Source organism: Melopsittacus undulatus, chromosome 8 (assembly GCF_012275295.1).
Source record: "Melopsittacus undulatus isolate bMelUnd1 chromosome 8, bMelUnd1.mat.Z, whole genome shotgun sequence".
Taxonomy (NCBI): domain Eukaryota; kingdom Metazoa; phylum Chordata; class Aves; order Psittaciformes; family Psittaculidae; genus Melopsittacus; species Melopsittacus undulatus.
The window spans coordinates 42,228,184-42,252,398 of NC_047534.1; the positions used below are offsets into that span (position 1 = coordinate 42,228,184).

A 24,215-nucleotide genomic window follows, 5' to 3' on the forward strand; every position below is an offset into this window, starting at 1 on the left:
CGGGCCGCCCCTGCCCCACCCGGTTGCCGCGCCCCTCACTCGACAGGGCGAGGCTGAGCGACGGCGGGTCCCCTTCCACACGGAGGCAGCGGCGCTGAACCGCTGAGGGACTCCGCGCACCTGCAGCGGGACCTCCTCCAGCTCCAGACACCCTCAACCGCACGTCCCGCTTCTCTTCCGCCGCTTCACAAAGGCGCCGGCAGCTGACAAGACGGTAGCCTACGGCGGGTGCCGAGGGTCAAATCAGCTCTGAAAGCGTTGCGGGATGCGCAGGAGCTTACAGGAACTGGAAAAGGACACAGAGGCCTATATAGTACCGCGAGGTGCTCACGGGGGACGACTGAAGCAACGAGGGGATGGGACGCTTCCAAAGGCCGAGCTCCGAACCGCTCCCGCGGAGCGCCGGTGAAGTGGCTCTGAGAACAACGACGCCCAACATGCAGCGCGCCCCGCTGGGCGGGCCTCGCCCGCAGGGCCCTAAGGATGGAGCGTGGTACGGCCGCGCGAAGCATGATGGGAGCTGTAGTCTTTGGGGGTGGTACACGGCTGCCCACTGCCGCCGTGTGTCAGGGGGCGCGAGGGCCAATGACAGGGCCAGAGGCAGAGAGGCAGGGCGGTGCGCGCATGCGCGCCCTGCTTTGGTCCCCTCGCGGATGTGGCGCGAGGGCGGTGGCCGTGTCGGCGTCTTGTGGTGCCGCCTCGTGGCGGGGGCGGGTCTCGCGGCTGGGCCTCGCGCCCATGGCGGCGGGCGGCGCTGAGGGGAGCGGGGACTGCGGTGAGCGGTCTTGTTGTCCCCTTCGATTCGGGTTCTGAGGAGGAGACTGACTGGGCAGCGTGACTAATCGCAGGCTGAGGAGGCCGGTGGCCATGATCGCTCCAGTAGGCTGAGGATAAAATGTGTGGAAGCCTGGTCAGGCTGGGGACTGAATTACCCACGCTGAATCCACTTGGCATAGATGTCAGCAAGCGGAGTTCAGTTGTCGGGTTGATGCGGTGTTACTCATCAACAGACGTCTTCATTGCGTGTTGAACACGGCAAAGCGGTGCCAAACCCACACTGCACCGGTGAGCGCCACACGGGGATGAAGTTACACGCTTCATTTTGATACAAGTACCAACTGGTAGTAAGGGACTTTGCTGTTCCACAATCATCCTGAATTAATGAGTATATTGCCACATACATCCTGTGGAAGCATGAAGTTTTCCTACCTTTCTTCATAACTGCTGAGCTAGTGCTAGTGACTGCTTTCTCAGTGAAGTGCTTGCTTCCTCAGGCTGCTGATCTTCCAAAACGGTGCTTACCAAAGCAGAATTAATCCAGACAGCTCCTGTAGCTGAAGTGTGGCATCTCTTCATGTCACTGTATAAAATGAAGTTTTTGAGGTAATAGCTATCAGTTGCAGAGAGGGTTATTTTTTCAGCTATTGCAATTTGAAATAGTTTATTTAAAGTCACTGGTTTTACAAACATTTATGTCTGGTGAGTGTATCTTCTGAACTCCTGCTGACCAGCACTGGGCAAGGACTGCATTTGCAGTCAGCCTCTGTCAGGCAGCAGTGTTATGTATCATAGACTGAACAGGCTGGTGGGTCCTTTGCTGGGGTAGCTCCCAGGAGAACTTCAATTACTGCAGAAATCAGTGTTGATTACTTACTCCTCTGTTGTCTTCCATGTGAGATGGGGTTCATACTATACCTTCAGAAAAAAATAGAAAAACTGTGTGTTGTCTAGATGGCTTCTGGTCATTGAATAACCCCCATGCATTTCATAAGAGTATGGGTGTTACCATTCAGAGAAACTATAAGTGAATCTGTCAAAGAAAATTGTAGAGAACGGGTTGCGTTTTTCTTCAGGGTGGAAATATGAAGATGACAGTAATGAAGTTCCACAAATAGCTGTGGTCTTTGAGTTTATTTGCCAGAATTTTCTAATATCATACAGTAATGCATGCACCTCAGAACAGGAATGTGTGTTTTATTTCTGTGTTTCACATACGCTTCTTGTTTGGTCATAAAATACCTATTTTGTATTTGAAGTTTTCCAGTAATATTTTTCAAGTTTGCATTTAAAATCATGAATGTAGGAGCCAGATATTTCACATCTGTAATGAATTCAGCTGGTTTATTTTTGGTAATTGATCTTCAAGGCTGAAGTGTATTTCTTGGTCCTGAACCAACATGTATCTGCTGAAGGTTCTGTTACTATTTTTTACATTAGTACTTCATTTTAGAACACAGAAACTATAATAGCTAATTTTTGCAACACTGACACCCCATTTTTCTTTCTAAATTATAGCTATAGTTTTCAATAGTGGGGTCAGGTTAGCAGTGACACTAACACTGAGACAATGCTAACTGTACCAGATACATTTGTGATTTTTTTAGCAGTCATTGATCTCATACGTAATATCAGTTTAAATGATCTGATATGTTTTTTCATCATCTGGAAGGCTCATGAGGTACATGGTGGGAGGACAGGTTTCAGAAAGTGAATGTTTACAAGTGAGTGTTTTCTTCTAGCCTCAGCTTCCTGGTGACAGTGTCTTTTGGTATAGTGAACCCCAATTTTATAATGTTGTCTAAGAACATAGAGAAGTTATACCGTGAGGTGGACTCTTTCTGCATCTGGGGCTGGGAAACCAGCTTGTGAGGGATTTTATGCACCCATTCTATGCATTGGGCCTAGAATGAACGTAGCTTAGTTAAGACATGAACACGAGATTTAACAGTGATTGTGTACCCACATAAACGGAATTAGTGTATTACTGAGAAGTTATTTTGAAACATGAAAGGGAATTCTAAAGATACATAAGGTCTCTGCTACAGATAGGCGGGAATCCAGTCTAAACAAAAGGAGATACCATTTAATTCAGAAGAGCCTCTCCTTTTGTCTTTTGGAAAACATTAGACTTCCATGCTGCCTGAATCAGAAGAAGGGTAGACAGCAAAGGCAAGTGTGCCCTCACCTTGCTTTGTCATCTCATTGTGCTGCTGAAGAACAGTGACTTACTCTGGAGCATGAGCCCAAGGTCTATGCTGGCGGTGGTAGTTCCCCTCTCAAGGAACTGCCACTGCTGTGCTGTCCTCTCTGGCGGTGAGAGATGGAAAAGGCAGTTGCCGCACCTTTCTCCATTAAAGCTCATTTTAATTTTCTTTCTGTTACGTATTTGAGGAGAATTAAATGTCCATCTCAGGGGCTTGCTGAAATTGAAATAATCAAGAAGATCTCATTCCATAATATAAAGATATGACTTGTCTAGTATAATTTAATAGTCTGTGCTTTTCCCATAGAAAATATACAGGTTTCTCTCTTTCTCCTCCACCTTTCTATTCCTGCTTGATGGGCATATTTTTTTCTGTTGTGTCAAAATAAGGTCATGGTGAATGATGGGTCCTTTCTGAGATGAGAACACTTTCGCGATCTGGTAACCTTTGGCACAAAACACATGCACTGGTAAATGGTCCAGCACTTGGATTGATTCACTACTAAGCATTATAGAAAATAAGTTTACCAGTTGAAAAATTCCAAGGCAAGTTTTCTTTCTTTGTTCTGTGGTCTGTATATGGTATGATAATTTTTCTCTATTATGTGGTCAAGAGAGGGGATAATGTGAGCTTCTTAAGGGATCCTGTAATGCACCAAAACCTGCAATAGTTACAACAGTTTTAACAGCATGAAAACTGCCACGACATCAGCTGAAAGGAACTATTTTCAACTGTGTTGTATTCCTGGCTATATGCTACCATCAGTTTGCGCACCTGTCTCCCATTAACCTTTATGGAAGTTTTGTGTATTCATCAAAGGCAGAATATGTTTGAATATTTGATAACAGAGTTCCTTTTGTATGTTTTATGCAGTGTTACTAGCTGAAAAGATAACAGGACAAGTAAGGAGAGAGGTATTCACTTTCTTCAGGGTGTTTTTAAACTTTTAATTAGGAATTCAATGATTTTCCTGTATGTTAAGTAGACGTATAACCTTAAAGTGCATTCTAGACTAGAGTTAATATGAACAAAGGCACACTAAAATACTAAGTTTTACTAAAAATGAATGCACTTTTCATCCAGTGACATCAAATTGTCTCATTCTAGAAATGTGAAATAATTACCTATATCATGTATATCATAATCATTTACGGATGTTGCAAGAGAGTTAAAAAGATGAAGTGACAAGACTGCTGGGATTAGAATTTAGGATTCCTAGCTTCCAGTCTTCTGTTCTTATCAAAAAGTAATATTTATTCTTCTGCAACTGTTAACTGTAACAGTTACCTTCTCATTTTTTCACATTCAGGGATTAGTTTAGTCACTGACTGACAGCGTCAGTTGGTACTATTCAAGAAAGACTGGTGTCATGGAGTCATTTTACTGCTAACAGCAATATAAGTAAAGATAGAGTTTGTTCTTTTTTTTGGTCTTTAATAAGAAACTTAAGAAGGTCTGAAAAATTACATGGAGTTAAGCTGTAGAGCAAACACATTAAGAGTAATTTTTAATATAAAGAATTTCCCAGAATATCTTCTGCTTTTTAACTTAGATAAATCTTTACTTTTAGCATAAGTTGCAAGGCAGTAAATAGTTTGAAATACATTTATTACTATCAGAATCCAAGCTCCTAGGCTGTATTTATAAAACACCTGAGCAGAAAGGAAATGGCACAGTAAATCTCCTGTAACAATTACTACAGCTGTATGGTTTATGCATTCTGCTGGAACATACCACAAGTGGCAGAGCAAATGCAGTAAGAAGGGACAAGATAACAGGAATGTGTTCCATGTTCCAAACAAATCTATAGAGACTTCATCCAAACTGGAAGTAGCCCTTCTCTGGCTGAATATTAACCAGACTATGACAGAACTTCATTCTCCTTGTTCTTCCATCCATAACAGTGGTGTTTAAGCCTTATAGCATTTTGAATATTTGAAAGGGGTTTCCTGTGGATCTTGCAACATCTTTTCTGTAAGAAAACTTCTGTTTTGAAAATCTGGTTGGCTGTTAGTGAAGACTGTTGCAGCTAAACTGTATTTGAATTTGGTTCAGAATTTTATTGCATTTCAAAAATGTTAAAATTAGTCTTGTGTGCATTTCTGTGGGAAAAAATGTTTTCAATTTAAACCACATATAATGCTCATGAACATTATTTGAATAGCTAAACCCATCTACTTGCTAGTTTAGAACTAGTATTAGTTTAAATTTATATGCTCCAAACACCCACATTTCCTTTGGTTTATTTATGGATTGGTTTCCTCAACAAACAGATCGTATTATCTTAACCTGTTTGTTGAGTTTGCCTTCTTTTTTTTTTTATTAGGATAAATTTGATCTTTCTACTTTGCTTGAACAAAATTTGACCACATTAATACCCTGTTATTCAATCTATTTGACGAGTGTTTTGGATTATGTTTCCTTGTGAAATAGTCTGACCTGTGGAAGTAGTTTGTTTTTAAACAAAACCCAACATTTTGAAAGAAATAATCTGTTTAGGTTTGAATAATACACAATTCTCTGCCCTTGATTACATTAGTGCATCTGTGTTAAGACAGAAAAAAGAAAAACTGAAAAAAGCCCTTTGTAAGGCTTGTAAATGGAATCTAATGTGGGAACTTGTATAGACTTAGATAAAATAGACTTAAAAGCATGATAATTGATTTTAAGACTCAAGAAAGCCATAACCTAATGAAACACACATTATATAATGTTAGAAATTTAAGCAGCTGCTACTTTCAGTTTTTTAAAGGCTGAGAGAAGTACACAATTTCCTGCAAATGAAGTATATATTCCTGGTATGTATGTGTGCAAGTGGAGACTTACCATTGCCAGATTTTCATCCAATATATGCTTTTAACCATAGGTGTCATCACCACAGTCTTGATGGTTCAGTGTTCAGTTTCTGTGCACTGAAATCTGTCATTTCCATCAGGAAGAGCTTTAAAAAATAGGAGCCTGTTTGTCTCAGAGAAAGCTGTTTGTGGCTTTGTTTTGTTGAATCTCTTCTACCTGGGTATTTTTAACAGGAGATTAGACAGCCATTTTATGTTGAAGTACAGCAATTCTGCTAAAGCAGGTTGGGCTTGATCTCTGGATGTCCTCTGCAAGTATGTGTTCCTGTGGTACTGTGAGCACAAGAAGGAAAAAAAACCCATGATGTAATTGTGAAACAGCAATCTGGAATCTTATGCAGCTTTAGTAGTTTACAATCAAACTCTGCTTCTGTGAAAAAAATAAACAATTAAAAAAATCCAGTTCTTCATTCATGCAGAAAAATATTGTAATAAAATTTAAATTTCACTTCATTATAATAAAATATTAAATGTATGTTTATATCTGGGGGTTTACATTTATTTTGCAGGATATATAGTATATTCAGATATTGGAAAAACACATAATTTGGCAGGTTTTTTTCTGTATTATGTATGCAAAGTAGGGTCTAGCCTGTTTAATTTTTAATAGTGATATGACAACTATTAAATAACATTATTTCTTTTAGTATTGTATATGCTAGTAATGTTAGCAAACTCCAACACACATTTACAGATACATATATAGGAGCAAAAAGTATTTACAGCTGTTTTTAAAGTCAATTGAAGAATGTGATATTTAAGCAATACTCTCATTAATCAAGGCAATGACTTTTTATTTCGCTATAATTATAAAATATTACACTTTTTTTTGTTATTCATTGCTCTAAATTCTGCAGTTCAGGCTGTAATTCAGGAGTAAGGAAGAAATCCATTATAGATGCTTGCTTAATTTGTTGTGTATGTCCAGGCAGCTACTGACTAACTGTTGTGATATAATTAAAACAGCCAGTTAGAGTTCAGGATTAAGTAAAAAGTACAGATCTACTAGATTTTATATTTTTATGTTTATCATTGTTATTTTTTTTATAGGTAAATCAAGCATTTCATAGAATTTCTTTCTCTGAGATAAAGAAGCTGGTGGCTAGTACATAGAACAGTTAAAAGGGATCATTTTCCCCAGCTTTTGTCCTTGCTCTGGAATTGTGGGGGAAAGTGACTTAGGTCATGCCTTTTTCACCTTGATACCAAAGGAGGAAAGGTGGTGTTTTGCCACCATTATTTTTTGCCACTGGTTGCAAGATCATGGACATATATTTTCTCTTAATGTCGGTTTCTTAGTGTGTCAGATTAACCATATTTGTTTCAGTGGCAACAATTCTTAAGAGCCAGATCTATGTGAACTGAGATTTGAAGGGAAGCTTTTTTAATGGAAGGCACTACATATAATTTTGAGTCTTACTAAAGTCATATCTGCCTGGCATAGATCATAACTTTTTTACTGACAAAGAATTCAACAACTGAGTCATACCTTCATGATTTCTGAGCTTTTCCTCATCTTATAAATTGACAGTTACCCAGCCTCATGACACAGGTATAAAGTAAATGTGACAAATATTATCCAGAGTTTTACAGTGTTTAGCTCAAAATCACTCAGAGATATTCAAGGGATAGTTAAAATTGCCTTTGCAACTCACGAGTTCCATAATCAGCTCAAAAGAATGTTCTAGTTCTCTTAAATTTCAAATAATACGTAGAAGTAAACATTTTAAATGACTGCAAATTCTAAATTTGAAAACTGAAAAAATGACCTCTATAGTGTGGAAATTACCATGGGCCGTTGTTTGAACTCCAGAAATGTGCTAAAGCAAATTTCAAATTTATTTCCATTGAGAAGGCATATTACTTTTCACAGAAAATTATCAAAAGCATCAGAGTGGATATGGTATATTAATAATAAGAGGTGGGACAGTGAGGGTAAAAGAATTGATGGAACACATACAGTTCAAGGAATTCAGCACTTTTTATTTATGCTGGAAAAAAATGTAAATTATGTCACCCTTCCTTCCCAGTGCAAAGTTATCAGACAGGCATCACTAAGTGGTCTCTCTGACATTAAAATGTTATTTCCATCTATTTCTTTTCTTTTGGAAATCTTACAATATCTTATTGCAAATAAAACAAAAATCCACATATAATGGTGTAAGAAACAAAGATCTGCTTGTAGTCTCAATGATGGATTATTGCCATTCTATCTCAATGCTAATTGAAATCCAGGATATTTGTATCAAAGCTGCCATGAGACACATATACCTTTCTGCCCCACTGGAAATGTAATCTTTCTATTGAACATTTTGCCTTCGTAAATTCCATCTGCTATAGGAATAGGCATTTTGCATTTGAATCAAGATGGTTGCTGTGTTGGATCAGATGATGTAGTGTACACTCCCCTTCTCTTTAGAAGAAACTGATCCTTTCTTGTGTTGAACATAAGAGTATGATTTTTTTACACCTAATTATCTTATTGTTTCATCTAGATGGATTTTGGAATGCACCACTTTTTGATCTTTGTGTATATCATTGTGACAGTTCTCTTTAAAAATAGTTGTTCCTTAGATGATAGTACATTTTAAATATTCAGTTGCATTCCTTTTCTAAATAAAACATAATAAAATCACAGTGTTTCATTTATTGATAATGTATTTGCTAATTTTATAGAAATTAATATTTGTTAACATATTAATCACTTTTGCTGGAGTAAAGGAATAATTCTATGTAAAATTCCTCAAACTTGATGGAGTAAACCTTTTTGATTCTAAATACCTAGGAACTAAACTATGTATTCAAAATTTTGCTTATTTTACTTATAAATAATTCCACTGACTTCAGTGAAGAGAGACGCCATAAAACTGAATGAAGTTGCAGTGTATTCACTTATCTTTAGTGTTAAAACTTTTCATCACCTTTCTTTGCAAATGTGAGTTGTTACTTTTTTGCAATATAAGGTAAATTATACCAAGTGTCTGTACAAAAATCTGTACTTTTTTCCTCTTTTGTTTGATATGTATATATGCTCTAAGCATTTTCACTTCACATCAAGTGTGTAGATTATTTGTGACAGAAAAAAATAGGAAGAGATCTCTGGCTATGGAAGGGATAATGTGAAAGCATAAATAGCAGCTACTCTCTGCAGGTATGAACCTGTTCATATTTAAATCAATGGACATTTTGCTGCTGACGGCAGTCAATGCAGGATCAAGTCCTTGAGTCTTTCTGAAAATCAATTGGATGCATTCTTTATAGGCTTTCATGCCTTTGAACGTCTGTCTCTAAATTACTGTTGGAAACCAGTCAATTAGATATTTGAGTTCATTTTATGAAAATAAATTCCACAATGTTGTGTAAAATGAAAGGAAATGCTTTAATTTACTGCTTTTGATTTATCAAAAAAAGATTAAGCTATATCAGTGATTGTCAGATCACCTTGTTTTATTTGCTGAAACATATACAACTCAACAGAATGCTGATGTGGCTCTGTGTATTTGAATTGTTTCTGCACTGAAAAATAGTGCTGGTACTAGGGAGATGAGATTGCTATGTCAGGCATTGGACTGAAATACATTTTAAATAGACTTCTGATATGGTATTGTAACAGTTGAAAATTCTAATTCAGTGTCTGCTAAGAAAATGTTAAAAATCCTTTTAGAAGTTTCTTAATCGATACTAAATTTGTCAGTAATAGTGGATAACCCAACATATATCATTAAAGAAAAATAAACAATTTTAAATGTAAAAAGTGTGGCTTATACTGATCCGGATTTATTTTGAATCTTGTGTTGTTCACAGGAAATTCAGTGATGGCTGAAGAGTACATGAAAGAAGCTGGCAGATGCTACACCAAAAGGTTTGTATAAAGCTAATTTTTCCATTTTCCCATCTTCATATGCTGCCTTTTTGGCTCAATAATCTGTTTCATTGAAGTGCATTATTGTTAAATGTTACACTGGCTATGAGATCATATAGTGTCGTGTAAAGTATTATACTATACTGTGCTGTACTTGCCTAGAGAACAGCGTATTATTTTTAAATCTTAACTAGTTATATAGCTTTTATAGATTTAAATTTATGTTAACATCTATTTTATGTAATTAAGATTAATTTTAATAGAAATATTGCAACACAATATATTTATGATCCAATATATTACAATTATGTACATAACATTAATACATGCATATAGTACACTAATTACCTTCATATAATAAAGATATTTAGGTTATTATTAGTTTTATTTATTAAATTCAGGTAGTGAATCAAATGAAAAGGTGCTCTATTTAACTTATAACTTTAACAGAGGAGACAAACTTCATGAGGAATTTTGAAACAAAATATTTTTTAAACTGATGTTTGAGGAGTTATTATATATTATTTTTAACTAGGAGGCAAATAAATAACAAATGTGAATGGAAATTAGAACCTGTTGTAATTTATAAATATTTAATAAAACCAATCGTATCTGTATATATTTGAAACCCTTATCTTCACAAACTACTGAATACATTCTCTTCAAACTAAAAATGGTAAAAATGTGTCTGTTAGTCCAAGAAGAAAAAATGTGAAAGTACTGGAGTAGAGATAATTGTTTTGAGAAGTTATTTTAAGATAATGAAAAGAAGGTCAGAGAATAAAAGTGCCACTTCAACCATATAAACTGTAATAAAATCGGCTAATGTGGAGTACATTCTGGCAGGAATAAACATTGCAAGGCCTGATATGGCCATTACGGAATACAGAAATCTATCCAATTGAGTAAACATCAAATGAAGGATTATCCCTACTTGTGAGGAATCCATTCCAGCAAGAAATTGAACCATGGCCTACTGCATCTGAAATTTGCAGGACTCCCTAGAGAGCTAGGGGGTAATCTGCAGGTTCTGTCATTGGTACACCAGAGAAAAAAAAGAAAGACATCTTTCAGAATACTGATCAGACCTCGGTGTTCTGAGTTTTTAAAAGTACAGCTAGGTTCTTGTCGTGGTTTAAACCAAGTCCCCCAACTTCATTGTTGTTTTGGATTTGAATGCAAGACAGAAGTTCTGATTTTCTAAGTATTCTAAAATAAGAATAAAAATACTGTGATATCCTGAAATGGCTTGAAAGGTTAATACAAGGTTCTAAAATGCTACCAAAGGCACAAGCTTGCAATAGTAACAGTTCCAACAGGAAAAGAGAAAGGATAAGCATTTAAAGAGTAATACTTTATTCCATATTTATTCCATATTTAGCTAGAAGTGGAAAGAGACTGTCCAAAGCAAATAACAGAGAGACAACCAGATCTGTGAAACTAGGTGTCAGGATACTGGGAAAGCATTGAGGAAGAAATTTCTGAGGCTGCAGAATAAAAGTGTTAGGTATAAATCCGAAGTGATTGTGTACTGAAGGTCCTGCCAAAATGGTGGTGCTGGAATATATTGATACAGGAACATCCTACATATATTGCTTATGTCTTAAACAACTTCCAGAAGACAATGCTAGATGACTCCAGAGCAAAGAACTTACTAATGTATAATGAGTTGATGAGAGAAAAGACTTTTACATAACTTTGTTAATACAATATAGAAAATAGAACAAGACAAATTGATACTCTTAACAAGATCATTAACTGTGTTAGAGACAATGTTAACAACAAATATATAATGATTTTGTACTTGAAACCTTGAGTGTAGTAATTTAAAAGCTACATATTTCAACAGTTGTCAGGAAGAGAGGAGATAAGTGAGTATAAAATAATGGAATCATTATTTCTCTTAATGTGACACTGATTTTTGGTGACCAAGTGTTATTACTTTGCGATTTAATTTTGTAGCTAAAATGAACACCAAGAACTATAATGACTTCAACAGTCAGTTATGGATGTTCAACTGTTCTATAAAAAGAGTCCTAAGGCATCTCAAGTAGACACACATAAATGGACACATGCAAAGTCAACAGTCCCCTTCAAAACTGGTCAAACAGCACAACTGTCTTTTACTGGGATACCTGCTTTCTTTGGAAGAGGATCATGTTATGAGATGGTGTCTCTGGACTCTAAAGTTTACATGATTTGTAGAATCAGTACTACAAAAGACTTTACAATGATATCAGATGTTTTTAATTTTGTGTTTTGTATTTCTCCTGCCACACATTCAGATAGTCTCTCTATGGTGTCGTACACTTCTCATATGAACAGGAAACCTGTGATCTTAATTTTTGTTGTTTTAGAAACACAGTGTTGCAGTTCTTACTTAAGCACTGATCCCTGACTGACTTGGCTAATGTAAAAGCGATTTTATCCTAGTCATCCTTTCCTTACCTTTTATTTGTAAGCCTTGCTTGCACTAAAAAATAGTTTTAACTGAATTGAAACTTGATTCAGTTTTAATTGAACAAGTGCAGATCCCTTTTACAGAATCCCCCAGGTTACTTTAAGATACCTTATTTTAACTTAGGATATGGTTTAATTGAATATTTCTTTCATTGACTTTCCTGGCTGAAATAGGTCTCACTGTGGACACCTATTCTCACCCGCATTCATAGAATCGCAGAATGGTGAAGGACCTTAAAGATCGTCTGATTACAATCCCCTGCCATGGGCAGGGATACCTTCCACTAGACCAGGTTGCTCAAAGCTCTGTCCAAACTGGTCTTGGAACACTTACAGTGATGGGGCAGCTATAGCTTCTCTGGGCAACCTGTTCCAGTGTCTCCAACCCTCATAGTTAAGAATTCTTCCTTATATATAACTAAATCTATCCTCTTTCAGTCATTCTCCTTTTTCCTATCACTACATGTGCTTGTAAAAAGTACCTTTCCAGCTTTCTTGTAGGTCCCTTTTAAGTACTAGAAGGCTACTGTCAGGTCTCCCCAGAGCTTTCTCTTCTCTAGGCTGAACAACCCCAGCTCTCTCAGCCTGTCTTCACAGGAGAGGTGCTTCAGATCTCTGAACATCTTTGTGGCCTCCTCTGGACTCACTCCAACAGGTCTACATCCTTTTTATCTTGGGGTCCCCAGACCTGAACACAGTACTCCAGGTGGGCTCTCACCAAAGTAGAGGGGGAGAATCCCCTCCCTCAACCTGCTGGTCATGGTGCTTTTGATGCAGCTTTTAATGATTGGCTTTCTGGGCTGCGAGTGCACATTGGTGGGTCATGTTGAGCTTCTTGTCGACCAGCACCCCCAAGCCTTTCTTGTCAAGGCTGCTCTCAGTCATTTTCCACCCAGCCTGTATTTGTACTTGGGATTGTCCCAATTTACATGCCTTGTTGAACCTCATGAGGTTCCTATTGGCCCATCTCCTGAGCCTCTCCAGGTTCCTCTGGATGTCACCCCTTCCCTCCAGTGTGTTGACTGCACCACACATCTTGGTGTTGCCAGCAAACCTGTTGATGATGCACTCAATCCCACTGTCCATGTTGGCCACAAAGATGTTGAACATTGCCGATCCCAATACCAACTCCTGATGAATGCCACTTGTTACTGGGCTCCCTTTGGACCTTGGCCATTGGCCACAACTCTTTGAGTGTGACCATGCAGCCAATTCTATATCCAGCAAACGGTCTGTCTGTCAAATCCATGTCTCTCCAATTTAGAGACAAGGATGTCATCAGGGACAATGTCAAATGCTTTGCACAAGACCAGGTACATGACACCTTCCTGTATCCACTAATGCTGTAACCCCATTCTAGATAATTCTGTGTTAGTTGGGCTGGTTGTTTGATCATGTTTTTTTTGTTTGCAACTTTCACTGATGTTTCATTAAGTGAATCCATAGAGAATATGAATGCACACAACTAGCACTATTCTGTTAATTCTGCAAGACTTCGTAGGTTTGTTTTTTTTTTTCAATCCTGTGTCCGGCTGCATAAAGATAGCAGGTTAAGGCTTATAATACACAAAACTATTCTGAATAATCAAGATGCTTCAGCACAATATCCCAGCAACCAGAACTGTGCAGAAGAGTCCGGTTAAGATATAGTTAAATATTTTTGCCAACCTTTAATGAACACTGTTGTAAAACTTGTAACAGCTAAGAAACATAAACATATATTCAAATCAATGAAAATTAATTAGATAAGCTCTCTGACAGCATATTTGATGTTATTTGATTATATATCCACAAAGGAAGCTTCATGTTCATGCAAGCTAGATGTCCCGTAACATAGTAATGAATTGTAGCACATTTTTGCCAGTGCTTTTCGACCTAGTGAAACATAAAAGATTTTTCATTTTGTTTATTCTGTAACAAATGGCTGCATGTGTGTGATAACAGTATAATAAACAAGATTGAATTCTGGAATGTTAACCAAAAATCTCATCCAGAAAGTGTGTTTATTTCAAGCAAAGCAGAAGAATTCATAATTCCATTTTTCTGGTGATATGCAGACACTTTTACTGTAGAAATGCAGGCTTAATCCCCTTAGACCTTCTGTCGTAAAACTCAGCTGAAATCAATACTTCAGACCTTATCTTCTGTATTTAGTGAAAAGCTTTCTTTTACTATGTTTGTATTACTGACATAAAAAAGGGCCCTAATCAGGAACAAGGAATTTGCTGTACAGTGAGCTATAGAAATGAAAAATAAAAATGACGGTCATCACTGATGGGTCCTGTAATCCAAGTAGAAAACAGGTTGAACAGAGGTAGAAAGTATAGTATAAAAAATAATTGAGACAATATTGTCTAGTATGGTAGAGATTTCAGTGGCTGAAGTACTGCCAAGGTTTGGTAAGTGTCATGGAACAAGAAGTTTTAAGGGAATTGCTGTGGAGAGCTGGCAAAACTGGATCCCAACAGTTTAAACAACTGCTTAAGCAACTGATTATAAGTCTATTTGTAAGCAACATTTAAATCATGGCAAATTTGTGTATGTCCTGTGTGTTTTTTTTACTACAAATGGAATACAAGAATGAATTCTCTTAAACCAGCAGAAGCTAACCCATGGCTTAAATATACACTCAAACCCTGAAGGGCAGTTGTGCAGAGTAGCACTTGGGTATGTGGTTTTTAGCATGTCTCCTTATGCAGTAGTTTTCCAGTGTAGATACATCTTTGGCATTATTTGGATTTTATGAACTTCTAAGGCATCAAAAATTACTTCCTGCCTTCCATTTAGAAGCACAGTCAGTTCCACCAGGGCAAACAAAATGATGGCACATAAAGCTGCCCTACCAGTTAGTTCATATGAAAAAAGGTGTTTCCAAGTCAAGTTTGGGATTAATATTTGGGAATAATCTTATTATGTAAACAACAGGCATATTGGATTTATATGTCTTCAAAATATGGACAGTATTCATAAAACTGCTCTATGTCTTTATTTCAGAGAAAAATGCAGCTGCACTTCAACGTATCAAAAAAACTGTTTCAGTGTAAAATGCATGCTGAAAACCAACTTATATAATTTATAACTTTGGCAGTAAGCAAAAAACCCCACAAATAATTAGTTGTCTTTGGACCAACAATCTTAAGATGTCCTTCCTAATAAAATTAAGAAAAAAAGCAAAAATAAATCCACAAATGTACTTTTTTTTCCCCCTCTTATTTTTTTTATATAGCACTTTTTGACAGCTCTAATAGTTATATTCTGTGATTGCAGTTTAACTTTGAATGTAAACATTCACGCTTCTGATGGTCCGTTACTTACACAATACTGCAATTGTATAAAATAATGTCAGCAAGGACTGTGGACATGGGTAAGAGAGTGAACAGTGGCATCTCCAAGTAATTTTCTTAAGGCTGTATGGTTGTAAAGACAGTAGTGGAGCATGGCATTCTGAACTAGACCCCTTCTTTAGTAATTTTACCTGAAAGTCTTAGACTGTTGGCTAGAACACTGCTTGAACTCCTGTCTCCACAGAAGCTAGTGGAAGAATGTGGGAATTCTTAAAGAGCCAAGACCATGTAGTGAGCAATCCCGATACCCTGAGCCTTATTACTGTAAAGTAAGAAGATTCTTGGCAGGCATAAGCAAGGTCAATTGTCTTGTTAGGCCTCTGTAATTTTCCACTGAAAATGTGCAGAGAATGATCTCTGCCAAAGTTGTAGTTTCCCACTGTATTTTTAGAGTAAGGTATTTAATTGCAGTTATAACAAGTTATAAACATTAGCTTTGTAAATGGTAGTAACCTCTAGACTAACCAATTAGAGCTTAGTATCTAAGGCTGTTACATAAGAAACGTAAGAGTGTAAGGGTATAAGAAGAGCACTGTATCTAATAAAGTTTGGCAATTGTTTGATCATATTGATTGTCTCTGCATTGTCCGTGACTCCTGCATTGACAGAAGAACAACTGTAGCAAAGTATATATACTGTTCTGCATGTATGTATGCATATATTTGCATACACTCGCACACAGACACTCAGTAGGCACTTCCTTTTCAGAAAAAACTTCAGTCTGCAGAATAATGCCATTTCTAAGCTATTTATGTAGTATCTATCAGTCAGAAGGATACACATTAAAGAAAAACTTCATGCTTCCAGGATTTCTAGAGTCGCTTATGCACTTGGGGGTGATTTATTAGGCTGCTACTAGATGCGTAATTTAATAGTCAAAAATAAAAGACAATTTGATATTTGGCAAAATGAATATGTTTAACATGTTCTATGAATATAGATAGCTTTTTCAAGATGTTAATCCATGAATTTTGGATCATGACAAACTGTAGGTTCAAATACTAGCTTTCAGATATCTTAAATTACCTACTGCCTTAGGGAAAACTTGTCATTTTATATATACCTCTATGGTGTGTAGCCTATTTCAAGATTTTTACTTACATGTCATGAGAAGCTGTTTTGGGCTTCAGAATGTATGTTTATCTCCTACAAAGTAACTAGCTTCAGCTGGCCATATATGCCACACATGTGTTTGTGTGTGTATGTATCTCCACTGCTGTGTGTTAATTCTTTCTTTCTAAAAGATCTTAAAAGTAGATAGGCAGGGTTCCTTCCTTTAGCTGCTCTTCACAGGAATGAATCAGTTAAGAAACATCAGGGATGCAAATATTACATGCAAAGCTGTCCAATTTTCCTTTTCAAATAACTGTATTATCACACAACCTTAGATCAACAGAAATGGAAAATTTCTGCTACCAAAAAACTTGTATAAGCCAAGGGAAATATTTTGCTACAAAGGATTGTGAAAGCTAGTCATATATTGAAAAAAAAACCAAAACCAACCAAAACCCCCAAAAAATACAACCTCAAACCCAACAAAAACTAGATACATAGATATGTGAAAGGAAAAAAAGTGTAATGTTTTGCTAGACAAGGAGCTATTGATTATATGACTTTCCTTAACTTTTGTTCTTTTTCTTCATATTTTTATCAATAGTTTGGTTACTTGTGAAGTGTACTCATGCTTAAGGAGTTTATATCCATAAACTCTGAAGTAACTAAATTTCTTTAATATTTAGAGTGTATAACTAATGTCAGACTTGAATTTCTTGTGTGGTAGAGATACGAGACAGCCACAAATGCAGGGGAATTAAAGTAGTCTTGTGGTTGGGTCACAAAAATAAGCTTGGGGAAGAGTGACTGGAAAGCTGCCCAGCAGGAAAGGGACCTGGGGTGCCTGTTGACAGCCAGCTGAACATGAGCCAACTTGTGCCTAGGTGGCCAGGAAGACCAAGGGCATCCTAGCTTGTATCAGTGTGACCAGCAGCACTATGGCAGTGACCATCCCCTGTACTTGGTGCTGGTGGGGCTGCGCCTCAAATACTGAGTTCAGTTCAGGGCTTCTCTCTACAAGAGGGACATGGACATGCTGAAGCGGGTCCAAAGAGGAGAATTGAAGCTGGTGAAGGGCTTGAAGCATAAGTCTTTTGAGGAGTACCTGAGGGAGCTGGGGTTGTTTGGCCTGGAGAAAAAGAAGCTCAGAGGAAACCTTAATTGCTATCTACAGCTACCTAAAAGGAGGTTGTAGCCAGGTGGGTGTTGGTGTCTTCTCCCAAGTTACAAAGGATGGAATGAGAGGAAACAGCCTCAAGTTGTGCCAGGGGAGTTTTAGATCAGATACTGGGAAAAATTTCTTAATGGAAAGGGTTGTTGGGCATTGGAACAGGCTGCCCAGGGAAGTGGTTGAGGTCACCATCCCTGGAAGTATTTAAAAAACATGTAGATACAGCATCTAGGGACATGGTTCAGTGATGGACTTGGCAGTACTAGGTTTGCAGTTAGACTTGATCTTAAAGGTCTTTTCCAACCTAAATGATTCTGTGATTCTAGAGTCTGACTTCCAAAAGAAAGATAAATACTGAATTATGTAAAGTTATAGCCTTATAGATACCCTACAATTTGGTAGGTTAGTCAGTATCAGAAATTACCACACTAGGGAATGTTCTAGGAAACTTCTGTTTCTTTTTTGGTCCCTGAATTTTGTATTACAGGGTGAGGTTATTGTAATATGTTGGTAGAGTTTTTGTAACTGGAGTTTCGTTAAAGCTCCACTTGAAGAAGAAGCTGAGTACTTGGAAGTCTTAGTCTAAGAAGCAGTACCTGCCTTGCTCTCTGACATTTCCTCTAGTATCCTATAGTACATTTAACTTACACTGTAAGACTTCCCTACTACTATTGATCAACTGTTTGCTTTGGTATTGTAAGGCAATCATGGCACTCCAAAGCAGTATTTATCTCAGAGAGCAGCAGTTCCTGGAATGCATAACAACTGTAGTTGTTCTATTTACTTCACTTCATTGTCCTTCCATGTCATTCTGAATTATCCAGAGACCACCTGCCTATATATAGGTAGGGTTGCTTATTGCATGAGTATCTCAGTTGTCTTTTTCATTGCAAAACTTTCTGATAAAAATCCAGTAAGTCACAAAGAGCAGATAAGCTTGCTTTGTGAGAATATCCATGCTTGTACCTTTGAGTTGAGTAGCATAAAAAATTAGTAATATACTCCAAGAATTTCTAATACATATTGAGTATTTGTTCTGCGGTGCAGAAATCTGTGTGTTCCAAATACAGAAGAAAATACAGCCAAATCAAATGACAGGAAATACATATGGAACCACAGACTGCAGTGGTTTATCTCTGCTACCCATTTTGTGTGTCTACCAGAAACTGGACTAGCTCCACAATCCAGGTTTCAACTGAATACTTAGTTGAACCTGGCAGTGGATGAAGCGAGACCTGCTGGTAGACCACTGCTACAGCCTGGCAGAGGAAGAGGAAAATGAGAGAGAGTGTTGCAATCAAAAGCTATTTGATGAGTTGTCAAATGAAATTATGTCAAAACAGTCTTTTAGCAGAGATAAGATTATGTTGGTCCTAAAAAGCAAAACTGAGTGCCCTAAAACTAATGTGGAACAACCTGGTTAAACAGTGACATGTACATAGTTAATTAATATAGCATCATTTGTCCTCTCTAAATTTCCAGTTGTACAGTTGATTGATACAGATGACAGTGGTAGTGGAAGAAGGCATTATATGCTTTTATGGACTCGTGTTTACCTCTTGGGTATTTTAGCCAGCATTAAACAACATGCAGTAGTATTCTTGAAATTATCCTTGCAGTTTATATTAATCTGTACTTTATTATTAAGTATAGGAGCAATGTGCTTTTAATTTTGCAAAAATAGCTGTATAGGACTCAGTTAATAAAGCAGCAACAGTCTGGAAAGCTGGGAAGCTTCCAGCAAGACTTCTGTTTTTCTGCTTGAAATCTAGTTTGCACATTTATTTTAGAGTTTTGACTTTTTTTTCATGTTTTATGGGAAAGTACTATGTTTCTAGGTATTTTCCACTCATGTGGTGTATATATAGTTACATATGCTGCTTCCTTTTCATTGGCACTTTCTCCTTTCTCACTGACTTGTGCTCCAAGTGTAGAATAGAGTTGCAACAAAGAAGTGCTGTCAGCTGCTGGTAGTTTTGACTCAGTCCTGCACTGAACTGTATGAATGCATGAAATGGCCAAAAGACTGACCTGATACCCTGTTACAAAAGTCAATTTTATTCCAAATTCTTACAAAACTAAAACCGGCTTTCTTTTTCAGCTGAAATGATGAAAATTTCTGTGAGCGTATATATCCCAAAGAAGTCATAAACCCACCTTTGTCATAGGAAGGGTAGTTTTATATTGTATTTTGCAGGAATAAATGTGAACATGCTCTGCCTCTGCGCTGAGCATGCTGGACTCTGTTGCAACATACTGAATCTGGTGACAGTTTGAGCTAGCACTGACAAGCCCAAGCTTAAGCTATTAAAGGTTGTAGATTGGTTATAGCCCTGTATAAGGTTGTCAGTTTTGTGAGGTGGGTTTTTAATTTTGGACAGGAGAATGAATATGTTATTCCTTACAGACTACTTTTTTGACAGACTCCCCGCTTAGCTTCATAGAAAAGACAGGGAGTTGTCTTGGTCATAATTATAAATGTCTGTATAGAAGAAAACCAGCTGGTAGTAGAGGATCCTTTAGTTACCAGATAAAGCCATAAAACCCAGTTATCAAAGTAGAAGGCAGATACAATTAAAATTAATTAGGTACTTCAAAAAAGTTTTATTTATTACAATTTGAAACAATATATCTAGGGTAGGAGAAATATTCTATCATCTATATTCTTTAATTGCCTTTTTTTTCAGTACGCTCGAGGCACGATTTCCAAACTGATATGGGAATTATTGTGATTTGTAGGAGGTAAAAATTGTTCACAGGAACTGGACTTTACACTCTCTGAACTTTCTGTTAAGACCTCTTGACCTGAATTATCGTTAGAAATTTCATTAGCCAACCATAGAAAACAGAGATGGGAGAAATAAGGTACTTGTTCCCATAATGCTGTCTTCCCCATGAAAGAGAAATTAAAGTCAAATGTGACATAGGAGGAGGTAGAAACCCAGAAATAATAAGTTTTGAAACAGTCACTTCATCCTAAAAGGGGGATGTGTGTGTGTGAAACCCCAAACCAAGTCTGAATTTCCCATGTTTTGAAAAGAAAAATGGTTTTGGAAGACACATCAATGCTAATGAGTATGCCATAACCCTTGTGGTAATTTTGTAGCTATGTAGCAGGTTATTAGGTTTCTCTTCAAAATAATCTTGTGTTCAGAGGAGTCCTGGTAGAATGGAAGTTTCACTAAGACTTTTGGTGGTAGCAGTTGCTCAGCTGAACTTCTAAACTCCAGAAGGCCTCTCTATATACCCCAAATTCAAGGCTTTGCTAAAATTTCCATTCAAGAAACACTGATACTGAACGTAATCTTTAGCATATGCAAAATTACTAAGCGACTATTATCAGTGGCCCTAAGATGACACTTTTTTCCAAGAAATTCCCTTTGAAACTGTTACAGGTGATAAGTGAGTAGCTCAAATATGCTATTTTGTAGCAGCAAAACTAGTACTGCAACAGGCACAATTTAACTGAACCGTCAGTTATCCTTATATAACTAAATTTCATATATAATCTTAACTTTGCAATCAACAAGACATAAAAACATAAAATCAGCCATTCTAGTTAGATGATTTGATTTTAATGTCAAGATAAACTGTTGTCCATGCAAGTAACTGAAGGAAAAGGCAATGACGGGAATTCTTACCCATTTTTCTATTATATGTATCTAGTCCAGGAACTCCAGAATATTTAACTTGGCAATATGATACTGCCTTCCAATTAATAATTTTAAGCTTTTAGACCAAGAAGATAATATTTTCTTCTCATTTGTTTAATTACTAATTATGGGATTAAATTTTATTTATTCATGTTTATGTCATAATTAGAAAAAATACTGAAATTTTGTTAAATGATCTGTTAATAATTCCATTTGAAAACCTGTATCCTCTTAGTGCTCAACTCCCTCAAACTGCCTTCTGCCATCAGTATTTATTGTCTGCTTACTGTAGAGACCTGCTTTGCTTGTTAAGTTCCCTGCATTGCGATGCAAACATATTTCAGTATTTCAAAATATTGCATTTTCTATAGGTACTGTAGGTTAACAAAAGACAACAGTCTAAAACCTGGCTGTAAATGATTTCATGTTACACAAGTCTGCCTTACAAGCAAAAATCTTGCCTCCTCTTTTAACATTCAGAGCATGAGATACAAAATCAAAGAATGTGCAGAAGACTATACAGACAATGAATTGCTAAAATAACTGTAATGATGCACAGTTCTACAGTCACCCTTTTCTCTTTTCTGAAGGACTCTGCATATAAGGCAAATCTCCACCTGGCAAATTCTAATGACAGTTTTTCTTAATTGCACATATGTTACTAGGTGCACTGTGGTCAGCTCTATATAAAACCAGTATATTGCTTCCATTATAGCTGTCCATTTGCATTAAAGCACAAACAGTTTCTCTGGTTATCTGTGTTCCTGGCTTGAGGCCAGCAGCCTTCCTGCCTTTTATTATTTGCAGCAAAATCTAAAATAGAGACTGAATAAAATAACCGACCAAGAATATAGCTTCAGATAATATTGTCTTTGTGCCCCATTCTCTCTTCCTTTTCTCTCTCTCCCCCTGGGGGAAAAGCAGTTATTGTCCTTATTCTAAAACCAGTTCATATCCACAGCAATCATGTAAATCTTGGCATCAGTCTCACAGCAGAATAAAAAGTCAAATCAGCAGGAAACTTCCACATAAGAGCAACAGGCAGCCCCAGGAGGGAAAAAGAAACTCAACAAAACCCCCAAAACAAACCTCCCCAAAACCTCTCAAACTCTTCCATTTATTTTCTCTCAAACCTAAAGAGTTCTACTCATTAGAAACACTAAGGTTTTCTTGTAATTTTTAAGATAATATGCCTTCAAAAAATAACAATCACTGTTTGGCAAGCTCGCCAGCCTTTCAAACCCTTTTATTTCAAAGCTTCTTTCTGAATAAACAAATCTATGAAGAAACTGAAGTTTCTGCTTTTCCTAGTGTTTTGCATAGGGGCTACACAAGCTGTCTTCTCTCAAAATGAGCCAGACCTCAAATGATAGATTTAAAGTAACCAAAAGTTGTTGGTGTAGCTGGTGGGATGGATTTTATATATTTTACATAGAAACTGACTCTAAAGTCACAAAAATATTTTTAATTGGAAATTCAATATATTAGATCAAAATCCCAAGGCATTCTTTATTATTTCAGTCCTACATATTCAAAAAAATTACTAGTAATTTGATCAGGAGTCAGGAGTATTTTAAATATTTAAAGACAGGCAAAGGAAAACTAAGTATGGTACAAATAAGTATCACATAAACATGTTAACATAATAAAACTAAAAGTGTGGTTTGTAATATGATCTAAATTTGTACATATTGGACTAGCATACATAATGTGTTTGTATCCAATTATTACATTCCACAAGAGCTTACTTCAGGGTGAGTTAGTCTTTTTAGGCATCAGGAACAGCTGTCTTACTCATACTAAACTGACTTGCCCTTCCCCAAATGAGGTAAAGATTACCTGAATTATAAAACACATAAAAGGTACTCAGAGATAACAAAGATTTTGTTTGCTAGAGCAGAATATCAGGGAATAAAAAGTTAGGATTAAAATGCCATTAGAAGAACTGAAGAATGGAGCTTGGAATAAGGAAGAAGTGTTATTTAGTGAGTGGAGCTGGAAGCACTCTTACTCAAAGATACCGTCTTTTCAAATTGGAGTAAAGCTACTGTGGGGTATTTGAACAAGGATTGGTGTGGGAGTGGCTGACCGACTGTATCACCTGTGATATTCCCTCATTTATTTGAAGATAGGATAGCTGTGCCTAGGTCTTTACGCAAGCACTTTGAGACAAGTAACTGCTTTTGGTTATACAGTTATAGTCTTGTGGATACACAAATTCCTCCCAAGCTTTTGCAGTGCCATTGTCAGGGTCCCACTGCTTGGTAGCAGAGAACAGTTTCATCCAAATCCATGTATAAGTGAGTATCTTCCAGTGTAGCTGGGGAGGACAGGTAAGCAAGTCAGATGAGGAAGTACTGCTAGCATATAATGTACAAAGTAACTTTCACTAGTACTGAAACTAGTATGTTCAGCGTAATACATCAGAAAATATGCTTACAAAGTCAGGATCCACAAATAGGGTAAATTCAGAACAGAAGCTGCTAGCATGTATCAGAGGGCAGAACTTCTTGGTTATTTGAAATTGGTACTAATATTCACTTTTTCAGGGTCAAATTTTATGTGAGATTGCAAGATCAAATGGTGAAAATACTCAAAGTTCTTGTTTCTTTCGAATTCTCACTACTTTCATATCTTGTATAGGAGCTTATTGCTAAACTTTCATGCTCTTATGTTCTCCTTGTTACATCTTTTATCCAAGCCGTACTTGCACAGAAGTTACAAACAGAAGTTTAACATCTGACATACAGCACAATAAAGAATGATTTACAGGCATTTTAAAATAATACAAAACTAAATATAGAAATTCTGACATGAATGTGTTTTACATTGA

The 24,215-nt window shown here is 37.0% G+C and overlaps 1 protein-coding gene and 1 long non-coding RNA gene across 3 annotated transcripts in view; one reads left to right on the plus strand and one right to left on the minus strand.

Moving 5' to 3' along the window:
- The window catches only part of DYNC1I2 (dynein cytoplasmic 1 intermediate chain 2), a 30,759-nt gene extending 30,318 nt beyond the window's left edge, over positions 1-441 (minus strand). Inside the window, exon 1 of one of the 2 annotated variants that reach the window (XM_031052092.2) lies at positions 121-440. The gene's annotated coding sequence lies outside the window, so the exon portion shown is untranslated. Of the gene's footprint in view, positions 1-39 lie in introns of both variants that reach the window. The other variant, XM_031052093.2, reaches the window with a different exon arrangement.
- Positions 53-14,145, plus strand: LOC115947058 (uncharacterized). The gene is made up of 3 exons (XR_004081038.2): positions 53-493; positions 9,644-9,701; positions 11,664-14,145. It is a non-coding gene; the product is annotated as an uncharacterized lncRNA (long non-coding RNA).
- The last annotated feature ends 10,070 nt before the right edge of the window (positions 14,146-24,215 follow it).